Source organism: Macaca fascicularis, chromosome 6, assembly GCF_037993035.2.
Source record: "Macaca fascicularis isolate 582-1 chromosome 6, T2T-MFA8v1.1".
NCBI lineage: Eukaryota > Metazoa > Chordata > Mammalia > Primates > Cercopithecidae > Macaca > Macaca fascicularis.
The window spans coordinates 75918339-75945841 of record NC_088380.1 but is presented as its reverse complement, the minus strand read 5'-3'; positions in this window follow the sequence as shown (position 1 = coordinate 75945841).

The window sequence follows — 27503 nt, the reverse complement described above, 5'->3', positions numbered from 1 at the left end:
CTGAGGTTGTTACCAGTCACTCGTACCACCTGGGGGCAAATAGCCAGAGCCTCAGAGTTGTGGAGTGGAGCCAAGAAGGCAAACCAACCCTCCTCCCAAAATAGTGGAAAGAATATTTTAAAAGTGTCGGTAGTATTAGCCCCGGGTGCCTTCATGGGAACTTCATGGGAACTTGGAGGCCAGGGGGGTTTGCTTCTCGGAAGGAGGAGAATGCTTTGTATAGTTGTCTTTTGAGTTTTTACATCATTTACTTCCAGCAAAGGAATTTGTATGCTTACCTGTGTTTGTTGGTCTCTTTCCACCAACTATCACTTCCTTCGTGGCATCACCCAACATGTGGAAATATATCTGTGTGATATATTCCTGGAAATCCAACTGCTAGGCCAAGACTAGAACTCTGTTTTTAATAAGGGATGGTAAAAAGTGCAACCAAAATGAAAACTCCTATTCAGTAACTTGGGATTGGGAAAGAAACTCCCATGATAAAACATATTAACCACAGGTCTAGACTGTATACCATTCCTGTTAGACAGGGATAGTAAGAAAAATGATAGGACCAGCAGATTCAAAAGGCATCTGCTTGTTGAATCATTATCCAGGCAATGGGATACATGCATTGAGCAGCCAACCTGTCTGTTCCAGTTTTTACTTTTGGGAGGAAAGATCTGTCCAGTGTGCTGCAGGACTACCCCAAAAGAAGGCTCTTGGGAAGGATCCCCTTGTAAGGCTCTATCACCTTAACAAAACACTTCTGAGTTTTGTCAGTATCCTTTGTACTTGGGCCTGGGGACTTCCTAAGCAGCCCAAGATCAACTCAAATTTGCTCACTGGGCTTAGGCTGTTGGGCTTTAGCGTCCACAAAAATCCTAGCTAATTGTTTATTTCATTTTGAGAGAGTTCAGTTGCTAAACCAGTAAGATCTCTCCATAGCTGGTTACTTCCTGAAGGTACATCATCTTGGCCACCTGTTATGATGACCATATCCTCTTTGCTTACAACAATAAAAGCTGACGTCTGGAACTTGTTCCTCTACATTCTTCTTCATCCAACTAGGGAGCCTAGTAGAAAGTGGTTTGAAGGTATATGAAATCAGGGTGCTCCAACATCTTGGATAGCACTGTTATAATTTTGAAGTTATCAAACTTTCCAAGTCAGGGCACCTACCTTGTTCACAGGAAAGGTGCAAAGTTGATAATTTGATCTACGTAGTTTAGTAAGGCACATGATTAATGTCTCATTCTGGACCTTGGAAATCTTATTTTCTGATCTCGCTTTTTCTCTATCTGCTTTTAGTGAAGTATCCTTGGACTAAAATTGGTCTTTCCTCCTCTACCGTAACCAAGATCACAAGAAATAATCAACATACTTTGACAACTTTACAATTGACTATCAAATCCCATGAATCTTAGCGACTAATTAGCCTCACTCTCAGTGGGCACATGCTCAGAATTCCAGAAGGCAAAATCTATATGACTTAGCAAACAGCATTGTTACTGCAACACATGGGCCTGAAACCATCTTCCTTCTCAGCCCAATTTTGTCCATTTTTAACACTGTCCTTTCATGGCTCTTTGATTTTATAGATAAATTCTAGAATCAAAATTTTTGTTAAAGTTGCATCAAATTCATAGACTAATTTGGAGAGAATTATTTATTTACATTATTGAGCCTTCCTATCTATGTACATGGTATATCTCCCATTTGTTTAGAAATTAAAGACATAAATCTAGGTCTCTTTTAATAGTTTTAATAGTTAAACATATTTGTCAATATCTTTCGATAAGTCTTATGTTTTTCCAAAAAGGTCTTGCTCCTTTTCAATGCATTATTTTTTCTTTGTTCATTTCACATAGCTCAGATCACTGAGCATATATGTAGCTGTTATTTTCCTTGTTATTCCTTGTTATTTCCATGTGAATTCCCTAAATTCACATCTAGGCTGAATCAACTACTTCAAGTACAAAAATGATTGTAATAAGAAAAGCTATAGGTCACATTTGAATATGGCATGTGTGGGAGCTCTAGTGACTAGGGTCATCCTATTTAAGACCTTTATTCATTTGCCCATTCAACCTCCCTTTTTCTCATAATACAATTTTAAATAACACATATTTTCAGCCTTTTTAAAAGTCTGCTTTACCTCACAGCTCATCATATTAATTAATTAATTCCATGAACATCTGTTAAGTTTTTCCCCATTTACAGAATGAAACTGGAAACTAGAAGTTTATGGTACATTTTGTGGTGGAATTCAATGATACCTAACAAGAGTACTTTCCCCCTCTGCTCCTACCCCAGAGTGCACATCCTCTGAAATGATCCCTCCTGACTTGTTCAGAAGGAATAGCAGGTTCCCATGTCAAGGTACAAACTTACCCACAGGAATGCTTCTACCACATAGGGAATCACTGGCAAGTTCACTTTATTGAACACTGTCAAGAGGAGTAGATGGAAGAAGCATTTCACAGATTTTCCATGTATGGGCAACAGCCACTGATTTTTATGGAAAAAGCACTATGAGTTATTATTGTCACCTTTGAGGAGTAATGGGTTACTGAATGAGCCCATGTCACATAAAATGTCAGGCCAAGGACTTAGAGTAAGGGAAACAGTGGCTGAAGGAAGCTATAATTGCTTAGACTGCATGAAACTAAGCTTGGCTAGAGTCAGGGGCAGGTGAGAATTAGAGAAGGCTCCCTCTTCCATTCAACAATGCTGATGTTGATGCCAGCTAGACTGGCCCCATGGTGGAAGCAGAGGCAGGGCGGAAGTTAGGGTGAGGCCTTGCACCAACCCATATTCTTCCCCCTGCCATCATCCATGCCACTCTTCATGGCCCAGGACCCACAGTGCATGGACTTTTATTTCTCTGAGTATAAGCCCTGCCATGTGTCGACTTCTACTACCACTCTCACCTCCCACTAAATAAGAGGGTCTTGTGTCTCATTCTTTGCAGTCTCAAGTCTATCTTTCCTATGTTGTTTTCTAGATACTCCAATAAATTCATCCTTGCTCGTGTATTATGGCTCTGCTCCCTCATTCATTCATTCATTCATTCAACAGGCAGTTACTGATTTCCCCATATGTGTTGCTCTGTACTAGGCTCTGTACATAACAGAGATAAAAGACACAGCCTCTACCTTCAAGGAACTCAAACCAGTGGGGGAAGACTGACAAATAAGCAATCAACTCAGTTCCATGCAACACACATTCACTAAATACCTACCACTCAGGAGACATTTTAATAGGATTGCCTTAATCCAACTGATGACTTTAATTGGGAATTCAGGCAAGATGGAAACTGTGTGAAAAGTGTATATAAAATGTATTGTGAACTACAAATATTCGCTATTACTATGAAGCACACAAGTTGACCAAGTCAAAGTTATTGCTATTGCTTCAGCCTCTCAGCTCTCTAGGCATAGGTAGAGATAGTGAGGAAAATGCCATTTTTACCTGAAGCTCCAGACAACTCCTATCAACAGATGAATGAATGTTTCCCTTCAAAGAGTGCTACCTCTTTTGGCTCTACTGAAGCCCTGGCTGGTGGTGACAGATGGAAGAAAGGTCACCTCCAGAAGTCAGCAAGGGGTTAAATACTCCTACCTTTTTTGTATCCATTTCCCTTGCCCTTGATGGGGGAGAAAGAACACTCCTCCTAGCAGAGACCCCCCCTTCACCTGGTGGGTGTCCGACTGGAAGCAAAAAGATGGATAAGGAAGGAGTCTCCAGTCCATCAAGGCTAGCTATAAAGTACATGTTAATGCTTTTTCATGATTTTCTCTGGAAGTCAAGGGGACTGTTGCCCTTGGTGATCCCAGAGAAACTTGAAAGAGATCTGATTTGGACCAATCCTCATCCAATCAAAATTCAGGACCACAAGTTCAATTACTGTCCTCTGCCACTCTGCAGAAAAACTTCTAAATCATGACAGAAAACAAGAATTTGATCTGACAAGTATAGGAGATTTCACACAAGTTAATAGAACTTTGAATTATGAAGCCACTTGAAAATAGCTTTGGACTAAAGATTTTCTCCATGACAGTTATTCTTATTTTCTTGCATTTCTGAAAATGCCCAGACAGAGCCCAGTTACTTCTCCATACTGAAGTGAAGAATTTTATTTCTAATTTTTGCGTATGTGACAGGTGGGGGTGGGGGCAGCAAAGAGGAATTTTATTTACCATTTTCTGAGACCTCTTGTGCCACTTTGGGTCATCCAGGAAGCAGATGCCCATCAGAATAAAATAAGCAGAAGGGAAATGTTTGTGAAGGGTCCTGAGACAGAGCAGGAGTAGACAGGGAGACCTTTTAGGACCCCATGCAGAGCTGAGACCTGTGCAAGGAGAGAGGGAAAAAGGAGAACTGGGTATGAGGAGGTTTACGGTGCAGTGAAACTGATTAACTCTGAACCAGGCCAAGAGGAAGCCCCAGAGCAAAGATTTCGTTAGAGGACTCCAAGTTGGGCAGGTACGGCTGGTTCTAGCAGCTTTATCATGATTGGCCACTGGATAGAAACAATCAGTGGAGAGCAAAGCCTCAACAGGAATGCTGCATTAGATCCACAGGTGCACAGCTCAAAACTGCCCGTGAATTGCTCTCCTTGAAGGTTCTTTTGAAGAGAGATTTGAGTGGAGCACCTCAATGGCTACCACATCCACTCCTTGTGCCACACACATTCATTTCTCCACGTGTTTTCAGTGAACAGCTACCCTCCCATTCCTGCGGGCTTCTCTTCCTGAGGAGAAACTGAGGTTAGTTGGGCAAACTCAGTCCCAACTCTGCAGTTGGTCATTGTCTCCCTTCTCCACTGTCCATGCTCAGTGTCACCTCACCAGGCCTTGAGAGCTTGTCCAGTGGTGTGAGCCCAAACTCCCATTCCTAAGTAACCTGAGCCCTCTGTACAACCGGATAAATAATCCTAAAAGGTGCCCAGTTGGCTCCACTGAGTTTCACATATATTCTTCCCTGTTCCCATTGTGTAAAAGTAACCTCACCTCCCCTGCTGTCCACAGACAATTTTCCCTACCCAAATGATGACTTCACCTCTCACCTTCTGGTATGTGGACACCAGCAGTCGTAAGTGCCCAGGAGGCAACCATAACTTGTAGTTCAATGGGACACGTGATATATCCCCGCAAGAATGTACCCTCTTTAGAGACTAGAACCTCTAATCCTACAAAGCCCAGTATTGTGGGAGTGTAAAGCACAAAGTCCCTGGATGGCTCACTGGAAGTGATGGCAAGTGGGCCTACTCTTGTTTGCAATCCCTGATTCCTGGATAGTTCAGACCTATTCAGACTGTGTTATGATAGTGAGTGGGACGGTTAGCAAAGCCATGGGGCAAAACTAAATATCGTTGTCTGTTCCATGTAAATGTAAACTGTCTCTGCTCCTTCTTTCTGATTGGAACAAAAAAGAATGCCAAATCAACAGCCACATACCATGTATATGAGAATTTATGAAATTACTGTAGCAAAGATACTATGTTCAACACAGAACTATAATCCAGGCTATTGCTTAATTAAGTTTATGGTAGTCTGTAGCCATTCTTCATGATCCTTCATGTGTCTTCAGGGGCTAGACTGATGAATTAAATGGAGATGCGATAAGAACCACCATTCATCCCTGCAATCTTTAGGTTTTAAATGGTGGCACCAATGTCCATCATTCATACCTCCCCCACTCTGACCTACTGAAAAAATTTTGAATGCAATATTGTTTTTATTCACTATTTTCTCCAGGAGGCCAAAACCAGAAGGCTTTGGAGGCTTCTACTTGGCCTTCCCCACTGTGCTAGTTCCTACCCGCAGGCCAGGGGTTCAATGTGAGAGTTGTTCCAAATACAAAATATAGGTCCCTGTGAACTCATAGTAAGCCAGACTTGCCAGATCTCCATTTATTAGGGATCTATAGAAACATTCTGGGTCTCTGGGTTTCAATGTCAACTCAGACTCTGTGTCCAATACTTCTTTGAAATGTCTAGCCATTCCACTTTCCCAGTATACAGTCACATAAGTAAATGGGCATTGGTCCCTTTGAGGAAGGACTGAGGAAATCATTATAGTGTCTACACACTATGGTATAGCAGGGTCCTTCCTCCTAGGGACCCAGTCACCTCTTTAGTCAATGGGTTTCAGATCAGAAAATTGGCCGAGGGCCAGTAACTGAGCAAGTGATCATGACCTTGTATTGAGGTAACCTACCTCAGCCTCCTTCTCCTCTATTCTTACCTTCTTCTAATGGCATTAAGCAGCACTCTTGGCTTCCCATCTATCTGGCCATATTACATTGACTATCTCCACAATTTCCTGTGTTCAAGCACCTTTGGCTGCCCCGACATTGCCCAGTCATTGTGGTAATGGCAGCCTGTGGCATCCAGTGGTTAATGCTGCCACCTGGCCTCTATGACTTCAGGGCTCCATTCTTCCCATTCCTATACATAAGCCCAGCTCTCCGTTGCCACCATGGGTTTCACCAGCAAGTTCCTGATGGCCCTAGTGAATGCTGTGTCTTCTGGGCTTTTCTATGCAATACAGTCTTCAAGTGGGTTTCTGACCTCACATAAAATATTGATTCCAACATTCTTTCCTCCTCAAGTCTTTTTATTCCTTCCTCTACCAGCCTCTGCTGGGGCAACTCAGGAAAGTTCACTTTGCTCAATGTTAGCCATTGCTTTCTTTAGGTTGCTGAGAGCCACCTTAGCCAGGCATTGGCCCCATACTGGGGGGTTCTTGCCTGTGTCCTAAGAAAGTGCGCCAAGTCCATGAATTCCTGTTAATGCAGTTTTACATTCTGCTCCTCCTGATCAAGCACCCTGAAAATCCGATTTCAAGGCTACTCCCTTTCCTGTGCTGGTACATACTACCTAATTTTTCAGCTCTTTCTGGGTATAATCTCTTCCCTGATTTATCAAGCCCATCATGTCCTCAGTCACAATATGCTGGGATTTAACTCTAGTTATCAGCCTGTTAGCCAGGAGAGGAGGTGTGGACAGCTATTGAGGGGCACTTGTTGCCTCGGAGGGAAGGGCTTCTTCAGCATCTTCTCACAAGGGGAAGTACCAGCTCTTAATAGAGATGCAGGGAGGGGGGTTGCCTTAGCAAGTTCTGAAAGTGCAGAGGAGTCTACATGACTAAAATTCTTGAGGGCATCCACCTAGGTTCCAGGGTCCCAGCTTTTCCCAACCAGCCCTCTGACTTTAGCATAACAGCCCTGTCTTAACTGAGCAGTTAAACATCTCTGGAGCTCTGGAAAACTGAATCCTGCATCCTCTCTTTAACTTTGATTATCCTCCTACTGCAGTGGATGAGAGGCCTCTGGCTCTCACACTTAGTTCTGAATTGTTCATTAACTGCCCTCTGTTTCTCATTACCCCTCCACGGGGTGTCAATACAATATAGTAATAACTGTCCTTGTAGCTATTGCTCTCCCCAGATATCTAAAATGCCTGAATCACTGCACTGGCAAAGGCATTCTCCTCTATTGGGACATATTTTTCTGGTCACTACCAATGACATCTTCAGCAATTGAGCCACACCACCTTATTCCAGGGACTATCTGCACCCCACATTTCTCTCAGGATGGCATTCTTTTGCCAGCTGTGTGGTGAGTGAGCTGGACCCCAAACCCCATTCTGTGTACCAGCTATTATCATTTTGAGTCCTTCAAGAGCAACACCAGATGGAACTAGAAGTGCTGGAAATTCACTGGGGAAACATTTGTGAAGGGAAGAAATGGCAGGAGTAGGTGGGAATGGCCACTAGAACATGATGCAAGCCAAAGGAAGCCGCTAAGAAAGGAGGATGGGTAGGTAAGCCCCAGACTGCAGGACAGATCTGAGAAGGGCTTGGCAAGGCAGATGAGGAGCCCAGAGCAAAGCTGGCCATCACAGGAGGCCTATGTCAAACAGGAATGGCATGGGGCTGGTATCCAGGCGGTGCCCAGTCTTGGCTGGTGTCATGGCCAGGGCCACACACAACGCCTCAATGTGAACTCCACTGAAGATCCAAATCTGCAGCTGCTGGAAATTGCCTGCCAGTGGCCCTTCTCCCAACAAGCTCTCTTAAAAGGTTATCTTAATTGGGAATCCCATGTTTGATGCATCTGCCCACAGAAGTGAGAAGCCAGACATCTGGATGTCAGACCAGTGGCCACCCTCCAGCGGGACAGAAACTTGGAGAGCTGAATTAGTTCCCCATTGGCTACGGGGAAGAGTTCAAGCCATGGGTGAGGCCTTCCTTGAGACTTTTTTTGAGGAGTAAGTTCTATAGCAGCGGTATCTCCTGATTTCCTTTGGCCCTGTTAGAATTCTTACCCCCATAGGTTGAGCTTCTGTATGCAGAACAAGATTTTCCTGTCTGCCCTAAGCAGCTGTAGTTCAGGACCAAACCTGGTGGTTTTGGAAACTCAAGGAAGTATTTTCCTCTGGGCTCAAGGGGAAGTAAATTCAGCCATTAAAAGGACTGGCTTATTGTGATCAAATCTGACCATTCTAAACACCTGATCTTAGACTCCACTTTAATTTTTCTACTAATTGCATCAAATATCCTCTCTGATAGGCTTGTCTTCAAACACTAGAGGTCTAATTTGTTTGATTAAGGAAGCAAACAAAGGAAGACTTAGAAATTGAAAGCAAGTAAATCAACTAAATTCTCCCTAAGAAGAAGCTGATAAGAGGGACTGCCCGGGCAATGAGCTCTAAACATCGCTGTGCGGGACATTGGATTTTTCAGGAAGCTCATTTCAAGGAAGTTATAAATACAACCTTCTAGAGGCTAGAGCAAAAGAAAAGCCAGAGTCTGTCATGAGGCAGCAAACAGGGAATGTAAAGCGGCCTAACCAGGCAGCGCCCCAACAGGGTGCACACGGGCTTTGGAGAGCAGGCACCCCTCTTCTTAGAGGCAGCTGGAAGACTTTGGGCAAGGCAGTTGATGCCTGTAAGCCCCTATTTCCTTATTGATAAAACAAAATAAGAAAAATACCTTTGTTTCTGGTGTATTTAGAGGAATTAAGAAGCAAAACAGCATGGCATAGTTGGTAAGCGTGGGTTCTGGAGTTAGAAGCCCCATCTGTCCCTGAGCGGTTCAACTTTGATACAGCCACTGAACCTCTCTAAGCCTGTCAGTTGCCGCTCTTTCAAATGGAGGTGTGGATCCCAGGGTTATGGAGTTGTTGTGATTATTAAGTCCAAAATGCACAGAGATTATTTAGCACAGGGACATATAGTGGTGCCGCTTCCTGCCTTACACTTCGGTGAGCACCAGCTCCCCTTCTGACTGTGGGCACCGGCATTTCTTCTCCGAGGGTTTTTTCTTGCCACCAGACCAGCTTTGCTGCCTGAGAGGTAGGCCAAACACTCCAAGGAATGAATGTCCCCCAAGGAATGGCCCTCAGCCAATGTCTGATGGTAACTGGTGTGCAAATACTCCTGTAACCTTCCCTCTGGAATAGGGTAACTCAGGTGAGAGTCTCATGTTTCTCTAATGGCAACGAACCTTATAATGCACTTTTAATTGGCTTTTCCTCTCTGTCTTGCTTCCCTACTCCCCTACCATTTTTTTCCTCCATCTCCCAAGTAAAATACTTGCATTTGAATTCTTATCTCAGGGTCTGCTTCTAGGGGCATCTAAGAAAGGCAGTCACACACACACACACACACACACACACACACACACACACACACACACCCCTAGCTGTGATTATTGTACGAAATGTGTTTTATAAAATACAAACCACTATATGTATAAATATTAGTACTAATAAAAATATTTGTCAAATTCTCAGTAAAAAAGAAGGCATCCCACAACATCAACTCTAGCAGGTCCAGAAAGAACTTGAAAGTCCTCTTGTTTATTCCTACCAGCAGTCTCCACTCTTGCCCATCTCAGTGCCCTGCAGCCCAGCACATTCATACTGTCTGCACCTTGGAACCTGCCCATATAATAGTATATGAGTGAGTAGCTTTCTGAGGCAGACTAGGGCAGAGAAAGGGATGTCTCCATCACAACCTCTTCCCTTCTCAGATCTAATGTCAAGTTTGGACCTAGCTATTCTAGGGAAAACAAAGGGGCCTGGCCACTCCACAAAAGGCTGACAGCTCCCAGGATGCCTGGAGCTGCCCGGAGGTCATTGGGTTTAAACTTCTGTCCCAGCAAGAGGTCTATTTCTTCCTCTACCCTCTTGAAATCTGCCAAATGTGTTTTGTAAAGCGTACCCTTAATAGGTCAGTGTGAAAACCAGCCTCTGCAGATTGACAAAATCCCAGGTTCTGAGGCTGCCTTGCCGCTGCCTCCCCTGAAGCACCTGCCCAAACCAAGCCAGTCCCACTGAATCCCATTCCTGTCATGTCACAGAATGAATCCTGTTTTACATAGAAATGAAATAGGGCCCAGAGGAGTTTTCTTCCAGAGTTCATTTTCAGTTCAGTTAGCACGTCTTGGCCTATGGGGAATCCCAAATGCCAAAACAGCACTTCCCAAGCAGGTGGGCTGGCCTGTCTTCACATCCTGAGAGCACCTCCCACCAGGGTAGCAAGATGGCTAGTGGGGAGTGGGGAGGAGGTAGGACATCCTGAGCCACTTTTGATCATCGGAGGAACCTGTGATGGCAGAGATTCAATTTAGCATATTGGAATTTAATTTCTACATCTCATGTATAATCTAGAATTAACCTTCCCAAGGGCAGGGATATTTTTGTTTGTGTACGGCTATATTCCCAGCACCTGGAACAATGCCTGACATATAGCAAGCACTCAATATTTTGTTTTCTTTAAAAAAATTAAGCTATATTTTACATGTAATGAAATGCACAAAACTTAAGTGGGTGATGAGTTTTGGCAAATGTATACACCCATCTAATCCAAACCCAAATCAAGATATAGAACATTTCCATCACCTCAAAATATTTTCTAGTGTCCCTTCCCAAGCAATCTCTTGCTTCATCCTAGAGGCAACTGATGGGTGGATTTTTATCACCTTAGATTATCTTGGACTTTATATAGATGAAATTCATACAGTATGTACCTTTCACATATGACTTCTTTTGTTCACCTTAATATAGTTCAGATTCATCCATTTTGTTGCAGGTTTCAGTGATTCCTTTCTTTTTAATGCTAAGTGGATTACATTTATGAATAAATGTACCCTGATTTGTTTATCTATTCTCATGTTAATAGACAATTGTTTCCTGATTTTGCTGATCATGATTAAAGCAGTTATGAATATTCGTGTACAAGCGCTTTTGCATATGGATTCATATGTGTTTGTTTCTCTGGATAGCTAGGAATGGAATTGCTGGGTTATAGGATAGGTACCTATTTAACCTGATGAAAAAGAGCCAAACAATTTTCTAAAGGGATCATACCAGCAATATATATTCTCACTAACATTTGGTGGTGTTAACCTTTTTAATTTCGGTTATTCTAGTGGGTGTGAAGCAGAATCTCAGTGTGGTTTTAATTGATATTTCTCTGATAACCAGTAATATCGAACATATTGTTATGGCACGCAGATAATTTGGATATCTTCTTCTGTGAAGTGTCTGTTCAACTCTGGTCAATTTTTGTGTTGGGTTGTTTGGTTGTTTATTATTTATGTTAGAGACTTCTTTAATTATTCTGGTTGCAAATACTTCATCAGAAAATAAATAAGTAAGCCTCAGAATTGGAAGAAAGTCAGAGCACAAGTTTTTGATGTTGATGAAGTCCAATTTATAAATTCTTTTCTTAAATGGTTAGTGCTTGTTGTGTCCTGTTTAAAACATCTTTGCTTATCCCAAGCTCACAAAGATATTCTCCTATGTTTTCCTGAAGAGGCTATATAAGGTTGGCCTTTACATTTAAATCTACAATCCAACTCAAAATTAATTTTTGTGCAGGGTCTGAGGTAGCAGTTGAGGTACATTTTTGCTATACAGTTGTTCCAGCATCATTTGTAGAAAAGGCTTCTCTTTCCTTATGGAATCACCATGATGTCTTTAAAGAAGATCAACTGACCACATATGTATAGATGTATATCTGAACTTTATTCTGTTCCACTGAGCTGTCTGCCTGCCCGTGTCTCAATACCATCTTAATTACTATAGCTTTGTATTTACTCATGAAAGTAGTGTGTGTAAATGCTCCAACTTTGTAGTTTTTTAATGATTGTTTTTACTATTCTGTTTACTTTTTATTATGATCTAAATTTTAGTGTCAACTTGATAATTTCTACAAAAAAAAACCTACTGAGATTTTAATGCTACAGCAAATCTCTAGATCAAATTAGGGAGAAACGATAGCTGAACAATATTAAGTATTCTCATCCATGAATATGATGCATCTCTCCAATTCTTTATGTCTTCTTCATATATTTCAGTGATGTTTTATAGCTGATAGTTTTCAGTATAGAGGTCTTGCACATCTTCTAGTAAATTTATTACTCAGTAATTTATGCTTTATAATGCTGTTATAAATATAAACTTTTGTATTTAATGTTCTAGTTTTTATTCCTAATATATAGAAATGCAATCTATTTTTATATATTGGCTTTGTATCCTGTGACCTTGCTAAATTCACTTATTAGTTTGAATAGTTACGGTAGATTCCTCTGAAATCAGATTATTTATGTCTGCAACCTCTGACAGTTTCACTTCTTTTTTCTAATTCTTTTGTCTCTTACTTTTTTAATCGTTGCTTTTTTTCCCTGGCTAAGATCTCCAATACAATGTTGAGTGTAAGTGCTTTATTTGAACAGATAATCTTGACTTGTTACTAATCTTAGAGGGGAAACATTCAATATTTTACTTCTATTATATCATTTAGCTGTTGTTATTTTGTAGATTGCCTTTATTAGATTGAAAGAGTTTGCTTTTATGCCTAATTTGTTAAGAGCTTTTATTTTCATCATGAATTAATGTTGGACTTTGGTCAAATGCTTTTTATGCATCTATTGAGCCAATTGTATGTTTTCTCCTTGATTCTGTTAATATATGAACTTACTTTTATTGATTTTACTTATATTAAACCAACTTTGACTTCCTGGAACAATGCCCCACTTGGTCTTTATGTATTATCCTCAGTTGTTGATTCTAATTGCAATATTGGTAAGAATTTTTGCGTCTAGGTTTATGAGGAATATTAGTCTGTAATTTTCTTTTCTTTAGTGTCCTTGTCAGATTTAGGTATTATAGTTATGCTGACCTTATATAATTAGCTGGGAAACATCTCCTTCTCTTCTCCATTCTGACAGTTTGTATAAGATTGATACTGTTTCTTGCATAAATGTTAAATGGAGCTCACTAGTGAAGCCATGCAACCTGGAGTGTGTGTGTGTTTGTGTGTGTATTTTTTAAATTATGAATTCAAATTCTGTAACAGGTATGTATAGCTATTCAGATTTTATATTTTTTTCTTGTGTTAGTTTTATCTTTCAATAAATTTATCTATTTCATCTAAATTACCAAATTTGTTGGCATTAAAAATTGTTCATAAAATTTTCTTATTATTTTTTCAGTGACTGTAGGAGCTGTAGTAATGTCCTCTCTCATTCTTAAGATTGTTGAATTATTCTCTTTTTTTTTCTTGATCCATCTTCCTCTGAGCTCATCAATTTTGTTAATCTTTTTTAATGAAACAACTTTTGGCTTTGTGGATTTTGCCAATTGTTTGTATTTTTATTATTTTATTGACTTGAACTGTTATATTTATATTTTTATATTCTACGTATTTTGGTTTAATTTGCTCTTTTTTTCCTAACTTTTTTGGTGAACGTTTAGATCCTTGATTTTATATCTTACTTGTTTTCTATTGCAAGCATTTAATGCTACCACTTTTTCTCTAAGGATTTCTCCAGTTGCATCTCACAAATTTTGACATGTCATTCTCTCATTTTCATGCAGTTCAAAACATTTTTAAATTTTTCTTATGATTTCCTCTTTGACCCTTGGATTATTTACAAAGTGTGTTGCTAAATTTTCAAATAGTTGAGGATTTTCATAGATATGTTTTTTGTTATTGATTTCTCATTTAATATGATGAGAGAACATATATACAATCATCTGAAATGCATTCAGATTTGTTTTACATTGCCAAACGCATTGTTCCACGGACGCCTGAAAAGAATGCATGAATTAGATTATATTTGTTGGCTGAGTTATTGAAATCTATTATATGAGAAGTCAGCAAACTTTCTGTAAAGAGCTAGAAAGTCAATATTTTCAGCTTTGTAGGCCACACACTCTCAATAGCAGCTATTCATTTCTGCTCCTATGATACAAAACCAGCTATAAACAATACCTAAGTAAATAAGGTAACCAGATTTGGCTGTAGTTTTTAGATGGGTTTAGTTTTAAGACCCTAGTTCTACATTGTTGCTGATTTTCAATCTATACATTCTTTCAATTAATGAGAGAGGACTGTTAAAATCTACACTCATAATTGTGGATTTGTTTAGGTTTTAATTTAGTTGTATTGATTTTTAACTTTATTCCTTTTGTATTGCTTTTGGACTTGATGTTTAATTTGGTCTAATATGAACAAAGTCAAGTCAACGTTCTTATACTTAGTGTTTGTGCAGTATAGTTTTTCCGTTCTTCTTTTTCAACTCTTTGTGGCTTTGTATTTAAAGAATATCTCTCATAAACAACATACAAGTGAATCTTTCCTTTTTATTCAATCAAACAATCTCTGTCTTTTAATTGAACCATTTAGTTCATTTATATTTTATTGATATGGTTAGGCTTAATTTGACCAATTCATTGCTTCTTTCTACTTATCGCTTCTTTCTTGACTCCTTTGTTTTCTAAAAAAAATTTTTTAAAAATTTAAAACACATTTTAATTTTAAAACATATTTTATTTTACCTCACCTACAGGCTTTTAAGCTATGTATCCTTATTTTATATTGTTAGTGGTTGGTGTAAGAAATACAACGTGCATCCTTAACCTAGTGTATCATGACTTGATATCATATCACTTCATATGTAATGAAAGACCTTATAACAAGGCTAGTTTGGGTTCTCTGAAAAGCAGACACCAAGATGAGATTAGATATGCAAAGATTTATTGTGGGAAAAATCTATGAAGGATAAAAGAGGAAGGAGCAGGAGGAAGTGAAGACATCCTTCAGGCTGCAATGTAGGTTTGACACCTGTAACAGGAGGCAGGAAAGAAATAATTATGTAAGTGGAGTCTCAAATTGCTACAGAGTTCTAAGAAAACCTAGATCAGGCTGAAGAGGTATTCCTGAACAAATGTTGCCTACTGGATGTGTCTGGCATTGGGCCAAAAGGGAGACTGCCTATGGTACTCCCCATGATATTCAGTCATTAGCTGCAAGCAGCCAGGGAAAGCATGGCATAGGCATGAAAACTATGGTGGATACAAAGGGGCAATAGCTAGAAATCGTCAGTCAGCTATGCTTCCCACACCTGGCTCTCTTGAAGGAGTCTGAACAGCATGCCTCCATGGCTGTCACATACTACCCTTTGTGCCGCATATATCTCCCTTCTGTGTATGTTCAAGGAGCAACTCCTTCAGGGTTCCTATGGGCTTCTTGCTTTCAGAAAAAAGCTTAGAAGAGAGATACTAGTAGGATAATGACAGCCCCTGCCACTGCAGTTGGTCATGAAGCTGCAACTGATATATATCATCTCCCTTCTTCACTATCCATTCTAAATTTTCACTATCTTCAGTGAACTGTTTTGTAAATCTTGGTACTTTACCAGTTGGTGTGACCCAACACTTCATCACTGAGGGGTTTGAGATGTCTCAAGCCAGGTTCACCGCATATATCCGTTCACAGTGAAAACTGGATAAGAGAGTACCAGGAGCTGCCTAAGTGCATCAGCAGACTTCTACATGCATTTTTCTCAGTCCCCATTGTGTAAGAACAGCCCAACCTTCTACTGCTGATAAGGATCTACTGTCCCTTCCAAGATGGCAATTCCTCTTTTTTTCCTGCTGGACCTTGGACAACGAGTGATCAATGGACCCTAGCAACAGGCATAGCTTGTAGTCAATGGGATATTTCCTCTGCATCCTGGCAAAAGTACACCCCCTGGGCCTCTGACTTTGCAGGGTTCAGAGTTTTGGAAATGAAAAATATGAAGTTCATCAATGAATCATCCAGTGTAATGTCAAGTAGAGCCACTCCTGCTTCCACCACTTGATTCCCAGACACATGTATTCTTCCTATTGGGAACGAGCACCTCATAGAGGTCTCTGATTTAGTGTACACACTGCACCTTAAGGAATGGCACCTTTCCTTACAGAGTGTTGGCTCTAAACTGATGCTTCGATTCTGCTTTCAGCAGATCTTTCCTGTGTTCTATGAGACTGATTGTCAATGTATATTGCAATATGTGATAAAACAATACAACTTATGGATTACATGATGAAGAACCCATTCCCACAAATCCTTTGCTATGAAAGGGGTCGCTTGGATAGCTGCTTGTATGGATTTTCATACCTGCGTGTCAGGCATTCTGTAAGCCCTGAATCATGGGGCTGGCTGAAGCTATGCAGACAGGTAAGGCAAATCCAAACCAGAATACATATCCATGTGAGGAAAGCTACTAGCCCTTCTAAGGTGGAGGGATCCTAAAGTGCTTAATTTGCCACTAGTGGCAAGTTGGTCTCCTCTGCGAATAGTGCAATGTTGAAGGCTAAACATTGGTGGCCGCTGTCTGTTTGTACTTTCAGAAGGAGCAAAAGTTAGTTTGGCCTTTGCAAGGAAGAGCTCATGCTGTGTTTTCAGCCGTGCTGTCAATAGGCCAGTCCTGTGTTCTGTGAGGCTGCCTGCACTGAATACTGTACACTGTATGGCGTACTATATGACACAACCAGTGGATTCTGTGGTCAAGGGCCCATTCCCACAAATTATTTGTGGCGAAATGGGTTCCCTGAACAGATGCCTCCATCTCTGCCACCCTAGCAACTATATTTTTAAGACCATGATTCCAGTGGCTATGATGAGGGCTGGCTAATGTCAACTAACTGAATCATTTTGTTTACTTTATTATTCAATGATTCTTCTGTTGAATGCTTTCTGGTGGGTGTTAAAGTGTGATAGAAAAATCACACATTGTGCCCACTCCCATGTGTCCATCCACAAGCCTCTACTCCACACAGCCTTGTTTCTGATCTTCCAGTTTTTTCCTTCTAGATCTCTGACCATCTAACCAGGTCATCAGACATTACCCAGGAATCTATAAATGTATTTTACATTGGGCTACTTCTCTTTACACTCAAAGTGAATGACCACGGGTTGCAGCTCCACCCCTGGGAATATTTTCCTTTTCACTGAGTTTCAAGTCAGCCCTGAATATGGATGTAATGCAGCACCATCTGTTTTCATCTTACTTCCTCTTACAAAGTCAACCTAGCTATACACCAGGTTCAGGCTTTTTCTTCCTGCCTCAGCTGATCATATGACAGCCTCCTACAGTCATAGGTGTGAGCTGGGAGATGGGTAGTGGTGCGACCGTAGTGAGCGACATGGAAGTGTGGATAACCTACTCATGCAGTTAATTTGTGCCCTCTGGTCCTACATAGGCTTAATCCTGTAACATTTCCATCTTACAACAGACCACTCCTGGTCTGGTCCAGCTTGGTGATTTGACAGGTTTGATAGATCCCAGATCAGAATGGATAGTTCCAGGTGCAGAGCCATTGTGTTCCAAATAGCCAAGCATTCTATCTCTGCCAGGACCCAGTATCATGCCAAGAGCTGTTTTCCCAGAGACATATAATTCTCTACTACACATGGCATGACCTTGCTCCAGAACTCCAAAGGCCTGTCCTGTCATTTACCCACCTAGCCTCGCCATAACTTTCACACTGCATCTCTTCCCACCACTGATACCACCAACACCATAGCCTCTAACAGGTGTTATATAGCCTGAGTGGTACATGTTATGGGTTGAATATTTGTGTCTTTTCACCTAGAATTCATATGTTGAAATCCAAACCTCAATGTGATAGATTAGGAGATGGGGTCTTTGGAAGGTAATTAGGTCATGAGAGTAGTAGAGTCCTCATAAATGGGATGAGTGCCCTTATAAAAAAGAAAAACTGGAGCTTTCTCTGACTCCCTTCTCTCTGTAATGTAAGGATACGATGAGAAGAACAGTTATCTGCAAACTAGAAAGCAGGCCCTTATCAGACACCAGATCTACTGGTGCTAAAGCTTGGATTTGCTAGCCTCCAGAACTTTTGAGAATTAAATGTGTGCTGCTTAAACCACCCAGTCTATGGTAATTTGTTATAGCAGCATGAACTGCCTAAGATAGCAGGGTTGCTTGCACAGCCTGGATCTGCTGCAGAACTCTTTCCTACACTGGGTGACATACAGAGCTGGCAGCCTTCTGTGTCACCAAGCACATAGGCCAGGACAATATTCCTGCGTGCAGGATGTGTTGTCTCTAAAACCTAAAAGAGTGGTTTGCCAGTCACTGTGCTTCCTTCTTTGTGGTAAGGGATGAAAGATGCAATCATTTTTCTTTTACTTTGGTGGAGATGTCTTGGCACATCTCAGACCATCACACCCCTACAAACTTTACTAAAGTAGCAGGTTCTTGAATCATCATAGAGTTTTTCTCCCACTGTCTGGAGCCCATGGGTCTTAAATGGACTTCAATATAGTACCTCCTGTTGCTCATTTGTCTCAATCAGCATGATGTAATGGGATAATGTGATGTTTTACAAGATGTTCAGACAGTCTAGATCTCTTTGGAATGTATTATGACAGAGGGCAGGAAAATTAACAGCTCTAGGGCAAAACTATAAATGAATATTCATTGTCTGTTCCAAATAAACATGAACTATTTCTAAATGTCTTTTCTGATCAGAAAAGAAAAGAACACATTCACAAAAGCTTTAGCCTTATACCATGTGTCTGAGGCCTCATTTATCAATCTGTTCTAGCAAGGGCACCCAAGTATAGTTCAGCAACTACAGTTAAGGTGCCTATTTATTTGAGCTTGCAGTAGTCTGCTTTCATCTACCAAGATTAATCTGATTTCTGCAGGGCCTAGACTAATTAAAGGATATATAATAAAGACTGCCACCTCGGCATATTTTAAAGCTTCAATGGTAGCATTATTCTTTGCCATCTCCTTGTGAAATGTGATAGATATTTTTAAATTTACTATTTTGGCCAGGAGAGGCAATTTCAGAAGTTTCCATTTGGCCCCACAATGACAGCTCTTATCTCATAGGCTGAGGATCCAATGCCAGGTATGTCGATAGCAATTATGCACACAGGAATTGGGGAAGATGATCACCGAGTGGGTCTACAAACTCAGTTGACCCATTGTAAGCAATATTTTAGTCAGGATTTCATATATTACCTGGCCCCTGCCAGTCCCTACTCTACCAGGTAAGCCATGATGAAATGGTGTCTTTAGGTATCAACAGCTACTCCAACCCTTATCTAATTGTATTTGAAATGCCTGGGTAGTCCTCTTTCCCCAGGGTACATTCACCTTACTAAGTGTCCACAGGTCCCTTTGACCAAGGAATAGAGAGATTATTAAAGTATGTGCTTACTGGAGATTTCCTTCTGGGGACGTTGTTCTTGACTTTTATTGGGATAACTGCACTCAAACTTCTGCTCCTCCATTCATGCCTTCTTTTTTTTTTTTTTTTTTTTTTTTAGATGGAGTCTTACTTTGTCACCAGGCTGGAGTGCAGTGGCATGATCTTGGCTCACTGCAACCTCCGCTTCCGCCTCCCAGGTTCAAGTGATTCCCCTGGATCAGCCTCCTGAGTAGGTGGGACTACAGGCATGTGCCACCACACCTGGCTAATTTTTTTGTATTTTAGTAGAGATGGGGTTTCACAATGTTGGCCAGGATGGTCTCAATGTCCTGACCTCGTGATCCACGTGGGCAGGCATGGTGGCTCACCCCTATAATCCTAGCACTTTAGGAGGCTTGCCTTGCCTTCCTCTTGTTGTTAATGTTAGGTAACACCCTATGGTATCTTGCCCTAAGATATCCCATATTCTATTTACCATGTCCATAACTCCCTGCAGATCAAGACCTTTTGACTGTCTTTCCAACCTGGCCAGTTAATATAATAACTGTGGCCCCCTGGCTTCTGGGAGTTAAGTGCCACAATTGGCCTCTCTAACTTTGGGGTTCTGTTGATTATGATGGATGTTAAGGAGCCAATTCAGTGACTATGTTTCCTGCCATCATCCTGGCCTACACAGGAGAGACCACTAAATGTCTCAGCAATGCATGTCTCACTAGTGTCTTCATAATGGCCTTGGTAAATGGGTCTACCCTGTGAATGGGACAAAATTACAGATGATACAGAAATTGAACAAATAAATACAAGATACAATAAATAATTTTTAATACACTTGAAAACATAAAGGAAAATTTAAAATCGTAGAAAAATACAATGCATCCAAAATGTACACAATAAAATATGACACCTGAAATGTCCTCTAACTATAAAATAATATAATATTAAATCATAGACAAAAATATTTGCACAAAGAAAACCATAAGCCTGGGTGACTTTAAAACTTAGGCCTACAAAAATTCAAAGAATATATGATTCTAAACTTACACAAACACTTTCTGACAATTATAAAAGAGGAAGAAAAGGCAAGGAGCACTAAAAGGAAAAGAGTTTTGCTTCCCAGGCCATCCGAAGAATGTAGGATCCCAGGCTCCAGAGCACGACCAATTCTTGGAGGACCAAGTAGATACTCTGGTCTTGAGCTCTTCATGAACTTGTGCTTGGACCATTCCTCAAAGGTGCTTCTAATTGGCTGCCTTCTCATTCTTTTCTGACACACACTTCCCTTGGTGCTTCTTATTGACCATGTCTTGGAATTCTTGCCAAAATTTACTCGGAGGTGCAGGATAACTAGAAGTTGTGGCTTAAGCCTTGAGAACCTGCCGGAGTACTAGGAGGAGTCACAGTCTAAGTCCCTAGGACTCACAAACTATGTTTTGTGAATGTCCAGCAGTTGTATACTTACGTATGAAGCATGAAGAAAACCTCCAAGAGCTTGTCCAGCAGTTCCAAAATAGAAAAAAATGTTTCCTGCTTATAGACCCACAGAAAAGTATGGTAATAGCACATGAAGGCTGTATCAGGAAAAGCGTATCTAAGAATTTACTTCTGAGAATGGCAGAACAAAAAGATTGTTCCATAAAACAGTGAATTTGAGCCTTATTGTGTGGGGTTTCCCTATCCCCTACAACTCTGCAGAGAAATCCTGCAACTTTATTGGCAAGAAGTGGCAGGTTTTGTTCAGGATTAGTGGAAAACTGCTAGAAATTTAAGAGTGACATTTTGGAGGCAAAAGAGTCATGAAATAATAAACTCTCTGCACACCCTGCTTCTGATTGCTAAACTACACCATTACAAGTGTGCACAGGAGGAAAGTGAAAGTCTGAATTTTCTTGAGGTCACAAGGTGGAAATGTTACTGACTTGATATGTCTGAACATACCCTTGGCACTAATTGCTGGCTGACCGCTAAACTATGCAAGCACAGGAGACAGCCCCAAGGGACCAGGCATTTTTTTAAAGGCCAATCTGAGCAGAGACATCAGCAATTTCACACTATAAAGGAGACAGATTTTGAAGCTTTAGTCCAGAAAATTAAGTTGCATTAAAACAAACAAGAAAACAATGACCCTCCATAAAACCCCAAATCCAGAATTGCTGTTTTGTATTACCTACAATACCCAGGTTTTAACCAAAAATTACTAGACAGCCAAAGAATAGGAAAGTGTTACTCATACTCAGGAAAAAGGAAGTCAATAGAAACTGATTCTAACCAGGCACAGATGTTGAATCTAGCATACAAAGATAGAGAAGTAGCTACTATAAATATATTCAACAAATTAAAAGAAATTATATTTTTAAAATAAAAGAAAATATACTAATAATGAGTGAACACATAAGGACCCTAACAGATACATGAAAACTATAAAAGTGAATGAAATGGAAATTCTAAAACTGAACGATACACTAAAATAAAAAAGTTACTAGAGGACCTCAACAGCAGATTTGTGACAGCAGAGGAAAGAATCAGTGACTTTGAACATAGAACACAGAGAAAAAAGATGGAAGAAAAATGAAGAGACTGAGAGATCTACTGGGAAATAGGAACCTTTTTATCATGTGTTTAAATGGAGTTCCAGAAGAACAGAGAAAAATAAACAGGAAAATATATGAAGAAATAATAACACAAAATTTCCCAAACTTGGTGAAAACATTAACTTCCAGGTCCAAGATGCTCAATGTATTCCAGTAGTATAGACACAAAGAAAACCATATGTAGATGCATCATATTCAAATTATTGAAAGCTAATGAGAAAAATCTTGAAAGCAACAAGAAAAATGACAATTACATATACGGGAACAATGATGCAATTAATGGCTGGCTTCTTGCCATAAAAAATGGAAGTTAAAATACATTGCACAAACTTTTTCAAAGTGCATAAAGAAAAAATACTGTAAACTAAGAATTTTATGATCAATAAAGTTATTCCTCAAAATGAAAACAAAATAAGAAAATTTCAAGATAAACAAAATGTGAGGAAATCAATTCTGGCAGACATGTGCTACGAGAAATGTTGAAGGAAGTCCTTCAGGCTGAAGGGAAAACATATATGACAATAATATTACAAAGAAGAGGAATGTAATGAAGCTATATTGGGGCAAATGTATTATATCTTATTGAAAATAAGTCAATATTTACTTAAAGTAGACTATAATAAAATAAAGACACACATATTAATCCCCAGAATAACCACCAAAAATAATTGAAGGAAATATGACTAAAAGTCAATAGAGGAGTTAGTACAATAAAAGATATTTATATAGTGCAAAGTAAGAAATAAAGCAGTTATGGAAGAAAAAATGAGATATTAGACAAATATAAAATAGCAAAAACGCATAAACATATCCAAACATATCAATTATTGCACTAAATGTGGCTGCACTAAATACTCTAATCAAAAGACACAGATTGATATGCTGGATTTTTTTTTTTTTAAATCCAACCCTAATTGTCCACAATTTTTCAGAGTGATAGTAGTATTCTAAAACTCGATTGTGGTGATAGCTGCATAAGCATACATTTTCCCAAAACACATCAAACTGTACACTTAAAAAAAGGTAGATGTTTTCTTCCTTGTCTTCTGGCAAAAAAAAAAAAAAAAAAAAAAAAAAAAAAGGTGGATGTTAGCTTTGTATAGATTATACCTCTATAAAGCTGTAAAAAAAAAAAAAAAAAAACCAATAAAAGAGGACATATTTCAATTCATTCTATGAATCTAGAATATCCATCATAACATATTCAGATAAGAATAAAAAGGCAGATAGCAGGCCATTTTCACTGAAAAAGTAGATGCAAGAATCCTAAACAAATTATTGACAAAATGAATTCAGCAATGTGTAAAGAAAGATAAAACGTCAAGATCAAGTTGGGTGTATCCCAAGAATGTAAGGCTGGTTGAACCTTTAAAAGTTAGTAAGTGCAATCTATCATAGTCATAAATCATAAGAGTAAACACATGATCAACAGAGGAGATGCAAAAAGAGCATTTGATAAAATATTCATTCAGATTTAACAAAAATATAACTCTTATGAAATTTGGAATGAAATGAAACTTCCTTAACATGATACGTTAAAGAAAATTAACAGTAAACAACATACTTAATGGTAAAAATGTTTAAGATCAGGAAACATACAAAAATATCTGCTTTTACCACTCCTTTTCAACATCTTAAATATGATGTATAACAGTTTCAGTCAGACAAGATGAATAAGCTTTAGTGATCTATTGCACATAATAGTGATTGTGATAAATAATAATGCACTGTGTATTTCAAAATTGCAAAAAGAGATTTTAAATGTTTTCACCACAGAAAGTTATAAGTATGTAGCGATGGATTTGTTAATTGTCCTGATTTAATCATTCCACACTGTAAGCATATCAAAACATCACATTGTACTCCATGAGTACATATAATTGTTATTTGTCAATTAAGAATAACATTTTAAAAATATAAATGTACAAAGTATAATCCATAAAGGAGAAGATTGATAAAACAATATATGAAAATTAACAATTTTTATTTTCTAAAAAACACTATAAAGACAATGAAGACAAGCCACAAATTGTGACAAGATATTTGCAACAAATATAAACAAAGAGTTAGTATTTAGAATGTACACAAAATTCCTACAAATTAATACAGAGATTGCCAATTCAATAGAAAAATGGGAAAAATTATGAAAAATTTCACAAAAAAATACTAAGGCTGATACACAATGAAAAAATTTTCAAACTTTTGTATTCACAGAAATGAAAACTGAAACTACAATGAGATACCATTTAACAACTTCCAGTTTGACAAAAATTTAAAGATCATACAACGTTAAGTATTGCTGTTATGAAGCAAGAACTTTCATGCTATTAGCGGGAGTATGAGTTATTGCAAACACTTTGGAAAACAATTGGCAGCACCTTACAGAATTGAACATATGCATACCCTATGATTCAGCAATTTCTCTACGATATATGTATTTATAGAGTCATCTCTTGACATATGCAGGGGATTGGTTCCAGGACACCAGAATATCCCAAAATGCACACGTATTCAAGTCCTGCAGTTGGCCCTGCAGAACCCACATACAGGAAAAGCTGGTTCTTCATAAACATGGGTTTCGCATCCAGCAAATACTGTATTTTTGATCCATACTTGGTTGAAAAAACTCGAATGTATGTACACAATAATAAACAAGTCCTTCACCCTCGGAAATTCTCTCAGTGGAACCACACAGTTCAAACTCATGTTGTCCAAGGGTCAACTGTATATATATGTACATATATGTATACATAATATGTGTATATATAATGTATGTATATACATATATATGTTCAAACATTCTTGAATGTATACACATGTCCTTGTGCAAATGTACACAGTCCAAATGCTCAATAGTACAACAGATATAAAAATTGAGGTTTATTCATACAATGGAATAATAATAAATGGCTGTTAAGTGAGCAATCGCTATGCATATTCATGTGGTTGTATCTCAAAAATATACTGAGTGAAGGAAATAACTCATGTGGATTTCATTTCAAAAAATGAAAAACTGGAAAAATCAATCAACTTGATGTGTAGGGCCTCTATATTAATAGGTAGTAAAATGATAAAGAAAATCAAGGGAATGACTAATCTGAAATTTAGGACACTGGTTATCTCTGGTGGGAAGAGAAGGGCAGGATAGAGAGAGGGAGTCTAGGAGCCCCTAAGTTCCAGGAAGTGTTCTCTTTCTCATGTTTGAGTGGTGGGTACATCCCAAATTAATTTTAAATTATTTTACATTAAACTGTACATATTTGTTTTATACATTCTTTCAATGTGGGGTAATGAGGCCTTTCATACACCCTTGGTGGGAGTGTAAAATCATATGTCTCTTTGGGAAAACAGTTTGGTAGTTTCTTAAAATGTTAAGCATCACATTAAACCTACCACATGATGGAACTGTTTACTCTTAAGTATATGCCACGGAGAAATGAAGGCGTGATGCGTACAAAGACTTGGAAACAAACATTCAAAGCAGCTTTCTTTGAAATAAGCAATAACAACTGGAAACAATCTAAATGCCCCCTGCGCCTCCTCCACCAACAGGCAAATGCATAAACAAATTACATCCATACATCAAGATGCTACTCAGCAATAAAATGCAATGGAGCATTGATAACACATTATACTCAGCATAGTTTGAACAAATTTTATATTTTGAATAAATCTCAAGACAATCATGCTGAGTAAAGGAAGCCAGATAAAAAAAAAACATATTGTAGGCCGGGCGCGGTGGCTCAAGCCTGTAATCCCAGCACTTTGGGAGGCCGAGGCGGGCGGATCACAAGGTCAGGAGATCGAGACCACTGTGAAACCCCGTCTCTACTAAAAATACAAAAAATTAGCCAGGCGCGGTGGCGGGCGCCTGTAGTCCCAGCTACTCAGGAGGCTGAGGCAGGAGAATGGCGGGAACCCAGGAGGCGGAGCTTGCAGTGAGCCGAGATCGCGCCACTGCACTCCAGCCTGGGCAACAGCGTGAGACTCCGTCTCAAAAAAAAAAAAAAAAAAAAAAAAATTGTATAATTCCATTTATATGAAATTCTAGAAAATGCAAACTAATCAACAGAGACAGAAAGCAGTTCTGCGCTTGCCTATAGGGAATTAGTGAGATGGATTATCCAGGGACAGGAGAGAACTTTTCAGGGTGAAGGACTTGTTTATTATCCTGATTGTGATGATGGCTTCATCACTGTGTACATACATTCAATTGTACACTTCAAATATGTGCAATTTATGTTTGCTAACTATATGTCAATAAAGTGATACACAGAATATATTACATATGTACATATAATTTCAGACAGTGGGAAATTTTACAAAGAAAAATGAAATAGGACATATGATAGAGACTCTCAGAATATGCTGCCTTAGAGCCTTAGATAGGATGGTCAGGGAAGGCCTCTCTGGGCATGTGGCTCAGTGTAAAAACCGTCGCCAGACAGCCTTCCGAAAAAGCTGTAACAATTCATATTTCCACCAGTTACAAATGAGAGTACCTTTTACTCCCATTTCTCTGCCAGGGGCAAGGACATGTGTCCTTGTATTGTTTTGCTGGTCTGGTAAGAGATGTCTTTTCTCAATACATTCTGTTAACCTTGTTATTTACATCAGTCCAAGCAACAAATCTATTTATTATTAATCCAGAGAGACACTTCTGGATCTAAACTCTCAAACTATCAAAGGGGCCAAGCCATGGTGTGCACACCCTGCAGGGCATCCATTTCTCCACACACCTCTCTGCACTGGCCTGTCACTGTTCTCCATGTCCTCTGTTATCAGGGCCAACAGGCTTTGTCTCTTTCCATTCGGTGGACCTTAGAGCAAGGCAGTCAGGGCTTCGAGAAGGTTCTAAGTGGGTGAGAGAAAGATGGTTGCTTCCTTCTCTTCAATCCTTTGATGGGAGATTTACTTCATCTTTACACAGAAAGAAAAAATATTAAAGAGGCTAGGAAACAGGCTGGTTTTATTTAGGAAGCACCTTAAGTAATTAAGCATTGAAATGTTTCTTCCCTGGTGCAATACTCTCCAGCACATTTTCTTTGATTCAGAGCTAATAAAAATCAACGACAATGTGTTTGGGGGAAGGGCAGAGGGAGGATGATGAGTGATGAGGGAAAAGGGGATGTAAATGGGTTGGGAGAGAAGGATGCCAGCTATTTTAGCCTACAAAAGGGATGCATTGTAAGTGACCAATCTCCATGAGGGATAAAGAAGATGTGCATGTCATTGTATACAGCCCTGATAATAGGAGACAATTGTGGATCGTCCTCTAGCTGGCCCACTGGAAGGATCTCACTATTTTGGCTCACAAGATCCAATTCCAAGGGAGGGCTCTTATTTCACCTCTTTCCTGCTTCCTTATGCTGAGGAAAGCAGAATTGCTGTGGCAGT